At 43.8% G+C, this 12084-nt stretch overlaps 1 protein-coding gene across 2 annotated transcripts in view; it reads left to right on the forward strand.

Moving 5' to 3' along the window:
• Positions 1-12084, forward strand: part of tmem163a (transmembrane protein 163a) — a 287064-nt gene that overhangs the window by 204889 nt on the left and 70091 nt on the right. The window lies entirely within an intron of this gene.

The raw sequence follows: 12084 nt of genomic DNA on the forward strand, positions 1-12084 counted from the left end.
GCTAAACTGAACTAGACCCATTTGCCTGCATTTGGCCCATTTCCCCCTAAACTTTTCCGATCCAAGATGTCTCTTAAATGCTGTAGTTGTACCTACCTCTACAAGGATTGGTGCAGGGTCCACTACTTTTCATCACTTATATAATTGATTTGGATGTGAGCATAAGCGGTATAGTTTGTAAGTTTGCTGATGACACCAAAATTGAAGGTGTAGTGGACAGCAAAGAAGGTTACCTCAGATTACAATGGGATTTTGATCAGATGGGCCAATGGGCAGAGATGTGGCAGATGGAGTTTAATTTAGGTAAATGTGAGGTGCTGCATTTTGGGAAAGCAAATCTTAGCTGGACTTATACACTTAATGGTAAGGTCCAAAGGAGTGTTGCTGAACAAAGAGACCTTGGAGTGCAGGTTCATAGCTCCTTGAAAGTGGAGTCGCAGATAGATAGGATAGAGAAGAAGCATTTGGTTTTGCTTTCCTTTACTGGTCAGTTTATTGAGTACAGGAGTTGGGAAGTCATATTGTGGCTGTACAGGAGATTGATTAGGCCACTGTTGGAATATTGCGTGCAATTCTGGTCTCCTTCCTATCGGAAAAATCTTGTGAAACTTGAAAGGGTTCGGAAAAGATTTACAAGGATCTTGCCAGGTTTGGAGGATTTGAGCTATAGGGAGAGGTTGAATAGGCGAGAGCTGTTTTCCCTGGAGCATCGGAGGCTGAGGGGTGACATTATAGAGGTTTCCAAAATTATGAGGGGTATGGAGAGGGTAAATAGACAAAGTCTTTTCCCTGGGATGGGGGAGTCCAGAACTGGAGGGTTTATGGTGAGAGTATGGTTTAGGATGAGAGGGGAAAGATATAAAAGAGACCTAAGAGCAACTTTTGCACATGTATGAAATGAGCTGCCAGAGGAAGTGGTGGAGGCAATTGCGACATTTAAAAGGCATCTGGATGAGTATATGAATAGGAGGGGTTATGTGGGTCAGATGCTGGCAAGTGGGACCTGATCGGGTTGGGATATCTGGTTGGCATGGACAAGTTGGACAGAAGGGTCTGTTTCCATGCTGTATATCCCTATTACTATGACTTCCTTTGGCAGCTCATCCCATATACACACCAACCTTTATGGAAAGATACCCCTCAGATCCCTTTTAAATCTTTTTCTTCTCATCCTAAACCTATGCCCTCTAGCTTTGGACTCCCTTACCCTGGGGTGAAAACCTTGGCTATTCACCTCATCAATGCCCTTCATGATTTTATAACACTCTATAAGATCATCCCTCAGCCTCCTACACACCAAGCTCATTATGACCATCTCTGTCTCCCTCATAAAGGACATGAGGAATTGGCTCTCCTCCTTCAGTTAGCACTTGCTGCCTTCAAGTTGTTGGCCATGTATCCTTCAAGAAAGAGTGAGATTTATAAGTGAGTGCTATGTAATCTGGCTTATGTGGTTGTCATGGTTACAAACTGCAAGGTACGGATGTGAGGCCTGTGACTGCAATGAGTGTGTGAGAGTGAAGCAAGGCTTCTGAATGTCAAGTATGCATCCAGATAGAGATTGTTGGTTGGTGAATAAAGTCTGATATGTTGTGCAGTGTGAGAGGCTGGGTAAGCAGGTGGTAAACTACCTCCCTCCCCTTCCTGGACCTCTCCATCTCTATCAATGACGACCGATTCAGCACTGACATTTTTTACAAACTCACCAACTCCCACAGCTACCTGGATTACACCTGTTCCCACCCTACCTCCTGCAAAAATGCCATCCCGTATTCCCAATTCCTCCGCCTCAGCCGTATCTGCTGCCAGGAGGACCAGTTCCACCACAGAACACAACCAGATGGCCTCCTTCTTTAAAGACCGCAATTTTCATTCCCACGTGGTTGAAGATGCTCTCCAATGCATCTGTTCCACATCCCACACCTGTGCCCTCAAACCCCACCCCTCCACCCACAACAAGGACAGAACCCCTCTGGTCCTCACCTTCTACCCTACCAACCTTTGCATAAACTGCATCATCCGCCGACATTTCCGCCACCTACAAACAGACCCCACCACCAGGGATTTATTTCCCTATCCACCCCTTTCCGCTTTCCACAAAGACCATTCCCTCCATGACTACCTGGTCAGGTCCACGCCCCCCCAACAACCCACCCTTCCCTCCTGGCACCTTCCCCTGCTATGGCAGAAATTGTAAAACCTGCACCCACACCTCCTCCCTTACCTCCATTCAAGGCCCCAAAGGAGCCTTCCACATCCATCAAAGTTTCACCTGTACATTCACCAATATCATTTATTGTATCCGTTGCTCCTGGTGGGGTCTTCTTTACATTGAGGAAACTGGATGCCTCCTCGCACAGCACTTTAGGGAACATCCCCAGGACACCTGAACCAATCAACCCCACCGCCCCTGTGGCCCAACATTTCAACTCCCCCCTCCCACTCTGCCGAGGACATGCAGGTCCTGGGCCTTCTCCACCACCACTCCCTCACTACCCAATGCCTGGAGGAAGAATGCCTCATCTTCCGCCTCGGAACACTTCAACACCAGGGCATTCATGTGGACTTCACCAGTTTCCTCATTTCCCCTTCCCCTACCTCACCCCAGTTCCAAACTTCCAGCTCAGCGCTATCCTCATGACCTTTCCTACCTGCCAATCTTCCTTCCCACCTATCCGCTCCATCCTCCTCTCTGACCTATCACCTTCATCACCACCTCCATCCACCTATTGTACTCTTGGCTACTTTCTCCCCAGCCCCACCCCCTCCCATTTATGTCTCCACCCCAGAGGCTTGCTGCCTTCATTCCTGATGAAGGGCTTTTGTCCGAAACATTGATTTTCCTGCTCCTCAGCTGCTGCCTGACCTGCTGTGCTTTTCCAGCACCACTCTAATCTAGACCTCAGCATTCAAAGTTAAGTTCACTCAACCTGATCACCTTGTGTAGTGCTATTGAACTTCATTTTGTCCTGCATCAAAACCCTCAGGACTTCACTCCTGACATTTTGCTCCACAGCCATCTACCTCTATTGTTTCTGAGCATGTGTGGAGTGCCTTATGCCCTGCCTCCCTTGGTTCGACACATATGTTCTCCTTTGCATCTCTTTGAACTAGCCCTCCAACACAGTAGCTGAAAACAATGGAGCCCATTTTGCTGTGATGTTGTTGATGTATATTTTGTTCTACAACTCTGGACGGCACAAATTTCTGTATAAAGGTTTATTTTCAGATAGCCAACGAGACATTCTCAATGTCCCCAAGAGTAGTCGTGTGTCTATTTTGTGGGGACACTTCTCCACGAATCTCTGCCCTATACACAAAGACAGTATTTTTAAAGGGATTAAACAAAAGGTTTATCACTTACATGGTTGATAGTCATTACATAGTTTAAGATAGGTAATTATGAATTTACAAAACCCGATGAATGTTGATGTCCTGTCATAACTTGTGAATGGATTACAGGGACTGATTATTGTATTCTTCATGGTCATGTGTTGATGGGAAGAGATTAAAACAGAAGGGCATTGCCTGTTCTCAGTGGGGGATTCACATACCTATGCTAATATGGAGGGGAAGCAAGACAGTGGGAGCAGGAGACAGTTTAACAGGGTTGTGGCCAAGGTTATCAGGCTTGTTTGTGAAGGACAAATGCTTTTGTCTGAGGCTGCAGAGGAATCCACATGTATGTCTCCACTGGACCCCTTTTCTGGGATACAGTCAGCCTCTCCCTACTGAGATGTTCTGTCTATTCTGTAAGAGGACAGGCTACCAACTGATCCTGTCGTGAGTCTCTTTGGCAATGGAACGTTTAACCCTTGAGTTCCCAAAATGCCTTGAAAGAGAAGTAAAACATGGAACTGATCGCTTTGTGGCTTTCTAACTTCTTCAATGTCTTTAATTCTTCCTCAATGTTATAAATGGGGAGAGAGAGCAAGCTAACATTTTGAGTCTAGATGACTCTTCATCTGAGCTGATGAGGACTCATCCAGATGCAAAACATTAGCTTGCTCTCTTTCCATGGATGCTGCCTGGCCCACTGTGATTTCCAGCACTTCTTGTTCTCAGTACAGATTCTAGCATCTGCAATAATTTGCTCCTATCTATGTTACAAATGTGGTATTAGGTTTAGCATCTGCTCTAGTCCCACAATGCATCTCCCCTTAAATGTTGCAGAGTGACTTTGAATAATGCAGACACTTAAGCTGTGCAGCATGTCATGGTTTTGGGGGCTCTACAGCCAGCCGTCAGCAATATTAAGGGCTGGCTGTACCCTTTGACCAGCAGGCAACACAAAGTTGACATAATAGTTATGTTAATTTGAACAGGCACGAGACAATGGCACATTTCAATTCCTGTGTTTGTTTTCAGTGCTGTCAAATTCAGTGTTGTTGTGATTGTAACTAATTTGAAAATTTCCTTCTTTCAGCCAACTGTAGAACCTGATATAATTTTAATCCCTTGAGCTCCTTAATTAAAGACTGAAACACAAGTGAATTCAGTGCCTATGTAATGTTATTTAAATGTTGAAATACAGACCTGATAATGCAGTAGGTGGCACGTTAGTCATCCTTACACAATTAAAACAAATTGTGTATTTTGCTTTTACTGGTTGAAGAGACTTAATTTTGGTTCATTACTTCGAACATGCTCAACAGCAATCTATTCATTACTCTGCCGAGACTGGAGCAACACAGTATACGTGGAAGCGGAACTCAGTACACTCAAAATAAAATATGTTAACATATTCAGATGGAGAATTTGCTGGGTATTTAGAGTCATAGAGATGGACAACATAGAAACAGACTCTTCGGTCCATGCCAACCAGATATTCCAACCCAATCGAGTCCCACCTGCCAGCACCCGGCCCATATCCCTCAACCCGTCCTATTCATATACCCATCCAAATGCAATTGTACCAGCCTCCACCACATCCTCTGGCAGCTCATTCCATCCTCTGCGGGAAAACGTTGCTCCTTAGGTCTCTTTTATATCTTTCCCCTCTCACCCTAAACCCATGCCCTTTAGTTCTGGACTCCACGACCCCAGGGAAAAGACTTTGTTTATTTATCCTATCCATGCCCCTCATAATTTTGTAAACCTCTATAAGGTAACCCCTCAGCCTCCGATGCTCCAGGGAAAACAGCCGCAACATGACCTCCCAACTCCTGTACTCAATACTCAATAAAGGAAAGCATACCAAATGCCTTCTTCACTATCCTATCAACCTGTGACTCCACTTTCAAGGAGCTATGAACCTGCACTCCAAGGTCTCTTTGTTCAGCAACACTCCCTAGGACCTTACCATTAAATGTATAAGTCCTGCTAAGATTTGATTTCCCAAAATGCAGCACCTCACATTTATCTGAATTGAACTCCATCTGCCACTTCTCAGCCCATTGGCCCATCTGGTCAATGTCCTCTTTAATCTGAGGTAACCCTCTTCGTTGTCCACTACACCTCCAATTTTGGTGTCATCTGCAAACTTACTAACTGTACCTGTTATGCTCGCATCCAAATCATTTATGTAAATGACAACAAGTAGAGGGCCCAGCACCGATCCTTGTGGCAATCCACTGGTCACAGATTTCCATTCTGTAAAACAACCCTCCACCACCACCCTCTGTCTTCTACCTTTGAGCCAGTTCTGTATCCAAATGGCTAGTTCTCCCTGTATTCCATGAGATCGAACCTTGCTAATCAGTCTCCCATGGGGAACCTTGTCGAACGCCTTACTGAAGTCCATATAGATCACATCTACCACTCTGCCCTCATCAATCCTCTTTGTTACTTCATCAAAAAACTCAACCAAGTTTGTGAGACATGATCTCCACACACAAAGCCATGTTGACTATCCCGAATCAGTCCTTCCCTTTCCAAATACATGTATATCCTGTCCTTCAGGATTCCCTCCAGCAGCTTGCCCACCACCGAGGTCAGGCTCACCGGTCTATAGTTCCCTGGCTTGTCTTTACTGCCCTTCTTAAACAGTGGCACCACGTTTGCCAACCTCCAGTCTTCCGGCACCTCACCTGTGACTATCGATGATACAAATATCTCAGCAAGAGGCCCAGCAATCACTTCTCTAGCTTCCCACAGAGCTCTCGGGTACACCTGATCAGGTCCTGGGGATTTATCTACTTTTAACCATTTCAAGACATCCAGCACTTCCTCCTCTATATTCTGGACATTTTGCAAGATGTCACCATCTACATCACTACAGTTTATACCTTCCATATCCTTTTCCACAGTAAATACTGATGCAAAATATTCATTTAGTATCTCCCCCATTTTCTGTGGCTCCACACAAAGGCTGCCTTGGTGATCTTTGAGGGGCCCTATTCTCTCCCGAGTTACCCTTTTGTCCTTAATATATTTGTAAAAACCCTTTGGATTCTCCTTAATTCTATTTGCCAAAGCTATCTCATATCCCCATCTTGCCCTCCTGATTTCCTTCTTAAGTATACTCCTACTTTCTTTATACCCTTCTAAGGATTCACTCGATCTATCCTGTCTATACCTGACATATGCTTCCTTCTTTTTTTTAACCAAACCCTCAATTTCTTTAGTCATCCAGCATTCCCTATACCTACCAGCCTTCCCTTTCACCCTGACGGGAATATACTTTCTCTGGATTCTTGTTATCTCATTTCTGAAGGCTTCCCATTTTCTAGCCGTCCCTTTACCTGCAAACATCTGCCTCCAATCAGCTTTCGAAAGTTCTTGCCTAATACCGTCAAAATGGGCCTTTCTCCAATTTAGAACTTCAACTTTTAGATCTGGTCTATCCTTTTCCATCACTATTTTAAAATGAATAGAATTATGGTCGCTGCCCCCAACGTGCTCCCCCACTGACACCTCAGTCACCTGCCCTGCCTTATTTCCCAAGAGTAGGTCAGGTTTTGCACCTTCTCTAGTAGGTACGTCCGCATACTGAATCAGAAAATTGCCTTGTACGCACTTAAGAAATTCCTCTCCATCTAAACCTTTAACACTATGGCAGTCCCAGTCGATGTTTGGAAAGTTAAAATCCCTTACCATAACTACCCTATTATTCTTATCTAAAACAAATTGAGTTCACTTTTTTGTTTGTCAAAAGTCCCTAAATTTTATCAGAAGAATGATTTTTCATTTTGTCTTATTTTCTGTTTTGATGTAGCCTGGGTATAACTTATACAAGATAACTCAAACATATAGGAAGTGTTGTTAGTTCTTTACAGTTCTGGTGTACATTTATACTTATTGAGAGATTTATCAGAAACTTTTTTAGGTCTTAGAATTATTTTCTTAGTATTCCAGCAGTTTATGATTAGATTACTTACAGTGTGGAAACAGCCCTTTGGCTCAACAAGTCCATGCCGACCCTCCGAAGAGCAACCCACCCAGACCCATTCCCCTACATTTACCCCTTCACGTAACACTACGGGCAATTTAGCATGGCCAATTCACCTAACCTGCACATTTTTGGGAGGAAACCGGAGCACCTGGAGGAAACCCACGCACACATGGGTAGAATATGCAATCTCCACACAGACAGTTGCCTGAGGCGGGAATTGAACCCGGGTCTCTGGCGCTGTGAGGCAGCAGTGCTAACCACTGTGCCACTGTGAAGATTATTGCTTCATAACTACTGTATGAGAAACAGCTGTCTGTGATTATTGTGGTGAAATAATTAGTTCCTAATAATTGTACTTTGAGATTACAACTATATTAACTCCTGGGTCTGCTTCATTATATTTATTTCTTTCCTGAATTGCTGATACTTTCACAAGAATCATGCCTTAGTGCTGTTCTACTTCAGAAATTTTCCACTGAGGTAGGTCTCCCTTCTTTCTTCCTCTTCCTTGTGGCATGAGGTATAGGCACTGTTGACAAGACCAGCATTCATTGTCCATCCCTTGAATTGAATGGTTTGGTAAGAGTCAGTTCATTGTTGGAGATCTGGGATTACATTAAGGATCAGACAAGGATGGCAGATTATGACATTATTGAAGCAGATGGGTCTTTACAAAAATTAATGAAAGTTTCATGGTCGCCATTTCAATTCAAACAATTGTCATTAATGGGAATTCCAAAGCCTACTCTGAACTTCTGGCCCAGTGACATTATCACACAAGACCATCATTTCCACAATTGTTTCTTTACTATTACTGAAACTCTTTGTAGTTTAGGAATTCTAATCATGGCCATACCTGATAAGTTCAAGAGAAATCTTGTAATGCTGCACTCCTGCATGGAAACTGTACCAAAGAGGTCAAAAATAGATTTGACAATATTTTGGTCCTGATTCTCCTGCACTCCCTGTGCTACTCGTATCTATCCGTTGCAGGATACAACTTCCTCCAAGTTAAGAAAGCAGGATCGGAAAGTGTTTTGCAAGTCAATATGACATTGCTGCTGATGGAAGGGCTGCAGACATCAGTGAATTGGATTTCATGGGATCTCTAAAATGTATTTACTCAAAAGGAGGAGCAACTGATCTTTGAAAAGAAGCTAGACAATATGGCTGATGAGATTTATGTGTACATTTTAAACTATTTAGTGGCATCTACTCACAATTGTTCATTCACAGAACGCTATGAATAAATGTGAAAAACAAATTCAAGGAAAAGATATCCAAGAATGATCAGTTCAGAAAATTCTCAGGAAGGCCCCTGGAACATGAGTGTTTTTAGAGCCATATGACTGAATTTACTTGATATCATGGAAACTGCGTTTGGAGGAGTGGGCTGGGTAAGTGGGGAGGGGTATGCATTGAGACACCACCCTCTGCTTTCTTGTCTTGGTGCTTCTTCAGAGACGTATTGAAAACCAGGTCAGCCAATTAATGTCCACTTGGGAGATACTTTGCACCAATGGCAGTGTTATGCAGAGGTACCATTCCATGTCATGTATGACATCAGTTATAGAGTCATAGAGTCATAGAGATGTACAGCACGGAAACAGACCCTTCGTTCCAACCCGTCCATGCTGACCAGATATCCCAACTCAATCTAGTCCCACCTGCCAGCACCCAGCTCATATCCCTCCCATCCCTTCCTTTTCATATACTTATCCAGATGCCTTTTAAATGTTACAATTGTACCAACCTCCACCACTTCCTCTGGCAGTTCATTCCATACACGTACCACCCTCTGTGTGAAAAGGTTGCCCCTTAGGTCTCTTTTATATCTTTCCCCTCTCACCCTAAACCTACGCCATATAGTTCTGGACTTGCCGACCCCAGGGAAAAGACTTTGTCTATTTATCCTAGACATGATTTTGTAAACTTCTATAAGGTCACCCCTCAACCTCCAGCGCTCCAGGGAAAACAGCCCCAGCCTGTTCAGCCTCTCCCTCTACTTCAAATCCTCTAACCCTAGCAACATCCTTGTAAATCTTTTCTGAACCCTTTCAAGTTTCACAACATCCATTTGATAGAAAGGAGACCAGAATTGCACACAATATTCCAACATTGGCCTAACCAATCTCCTATATAGCCACAACATGACCTCCCAACTCCTGTACTCAATACTCTGTTCAATAAGAGAAAGCATACCAAATGCCTTCTTCACTATCCTATATACCTGCGACTCTACTTTCAAGGAGCTATGAACCTGCACTCCAAGGTCTCTTTGTTCAGCAACACTCCCTCGGACCTTATCATTAAGTGCCTGTGTTCTGCTAAGATTTGCTTTCCCAAAATGCAGCACCTCGCATTTATCTGAATTAAACTCCATCTGCCACTTCTTAGCTCATTGGCCCATCTGATCAAGATCCTGTCGCAATCTGAAGTAATCTTCTTCATTGTCCACTACACTTTCAATTTTGGTGTCAACTGCAAACTTACTAACTATGCCTCTTATGCTCACAATCAAATCATTTATGTAAATGACAAAAAGTGGAGGATTCAGCACCAATCCTTGTGGCACTCCACTGGTCACAGGCCTCCAGTCTGAACAAAACCCTCCACCACCACCGTCTGTCTTCTACCTTTGAGCCAGTTCTGTATCCAAATGGTTCGTTCTCCCTATATTCCGTGAGATCTAACCTTGCTAACCAGTCTCCCATGGAGAACCTTGAAATCCATATAGATCATGTCCACCGCTCTGCCCTCATCAATCCTCTTTGTTACTTCTTCAAAAAACTCAATCAAGTTTGTGAACCATGGTTTCCCATGCACAAAGCCATGTTGACTATCCTTAATCAGTCCTTCCCTTTCCAAATACATGTACATACTGTCCCTCAGAATTTCCTCCAACAACTTGCCCAGCACTGATATCAGGCTCACCGGTCTATAGTTCCCTGGCTTGTCTTTACTGCCCTTCTTAAACAGAGGCACCACGTTAGCCAACCTCCAGTCTTCCGGCACCTCACCTGTGACTATACAATATCTCAGCAAGAGGCCCTGCAGTCACTTCTCTCGCTTCCCACAGAATTCTCGGGTACACCTGATCTGGTCCTGGGGATTTATCCACCTTTTTGCTCAATGAAAGTGGTGTCCAGGAAGCCATTGAAGCTGGACATTTCACGTCTTAGTAACATGCTGTGGAAATGCACTGCTGTCCCTGAATATGCCTGCAGAGATCTTTGCCCTCCCACCCAAAGTCATTTCTTTTAGTTCAGTGCAGCCCCAAGGCTCTTCCTTGTTGAGATGCTCTCACTCCCTGCCTGCCTACCTCAGTAGCACCCTGTGCAGCTGCCAGCCTGACATGGATGTGATTAGTACGATGGCTGGTCCAAAGGAAGCCACTTAAGGAGGTTGCCTTCTTTAAGTTTGTACCAATGGTGGTCATGGAGAGCTGCAGTGGCTCAAGATCCTCACATGGGCCTTGATACCTCCTGGAGAAACCAGCCCATACAGGGGAAGTTTAACTTATTCAAAAGCAACCTAGCTATATCAGGCCCATAGGATGCAATGGTCAAGGGAATAAGAGTGATTTTGCAGAGACTTCAGACTGTTGTTGAACTATAGGACAGAAGTTAATACCGTCCCTGTAAAACTTTTAGGGGTGAGGAGGTATTTATTCAGGTGGGAGCTTGGCTGTGTCTTCTCACTTCCACCCCAATAAGTGCATGGTTGAGAAGCTCTAAGAATGGACTTTCTGTTCCACTGTAAGTTGAAGCCCTCACTTTGGGAAATAATCCTTAGTTCTTGGTGCCTTACTTCCAAATGAATGACATGAATGAGATACAGTGAGCACCCCCTTACTCAAAGATATGCAATCCCACATTGGGAAGGTTAAAGGCACAGATAGCACTTGCTGCTGATACCCCTCCCTACAGTCCCCACCATGTGATTTTCTCCCGCACAACAAACTACCATCACTCATTGGCCTGGGATCCAACAATGATATGAGGATTTGGGAGGTTATCGAGTTAGCATTGAGAGCGACAATCATCTCCCGGGTAACGCTGGTCAAGTTGCTGATTTGTCAGCAGCGCTTAGTGGGTGTGACTTCTACCCACTGGGTTCCTTGATCCCAGGGAAAGCCCACTTGCTGTCCAGTTAGGTCACTGAGTGAGAATTAATTCAGCAGACCTTTCCTAAAAAGCTGATGTGAGACACCCATCACCTTCATTAAATTGGGCCCATTGTGGGCAGTTTAGATTTTTTTTGCAGGATGTCACAGCATTGAAACTTGTGTAGAACAGTTATGATAGATCAGTTAAGAAAATGCTGGAAGTTTATTTTGGGTCTGAGAAGATTGCACAGCTTAACTCTGATCTCTATGATTACACAGATTATTGATAAGGTGAATAATAGAAAGTAATAGCTTGTTTACACTCGCCATTGTTACAGGATCACACAGGATGGATCACACAGAAACAAGCAGTCCATACCAATGTTTATACTCCACTTGAACCTCTCTTATCTTTCCTCTTTTAAGACTAATATTTGATTTGATTTAGAATTAGATTTTACTGTCACATGTATCAAGTACAAAAGTATAGGAGTACAGTGAAAAGTTCTTAATGTCACCACGCACAGTGCCAGTTTAGATACAACTATCAAGGTATAGAAACAAGTTACAGTGGAACAGAAAGTCCATTAAGAACAAGGTAGAAAAAAATAAGGAACAAAGTTGCAAGTTAAACATTACAATC

Source organism: Hemiscyllium ocellatum, chromosome 7, assembly GCF_020745735.1.
Source record: "Hemiscyllium ocellatum isolate sHemOce1 chromosome 7, sHemOce1.pat.X.cur, whole genome shotgun sequence".
Taxonomy (NCBI): Eukaryota; Metazoa; Chordata; class Chondrichthyes; order Orectolobiformes; family Hemiscylliidae; genus Hemiscyllium; species Hemiscyllium ocellatum.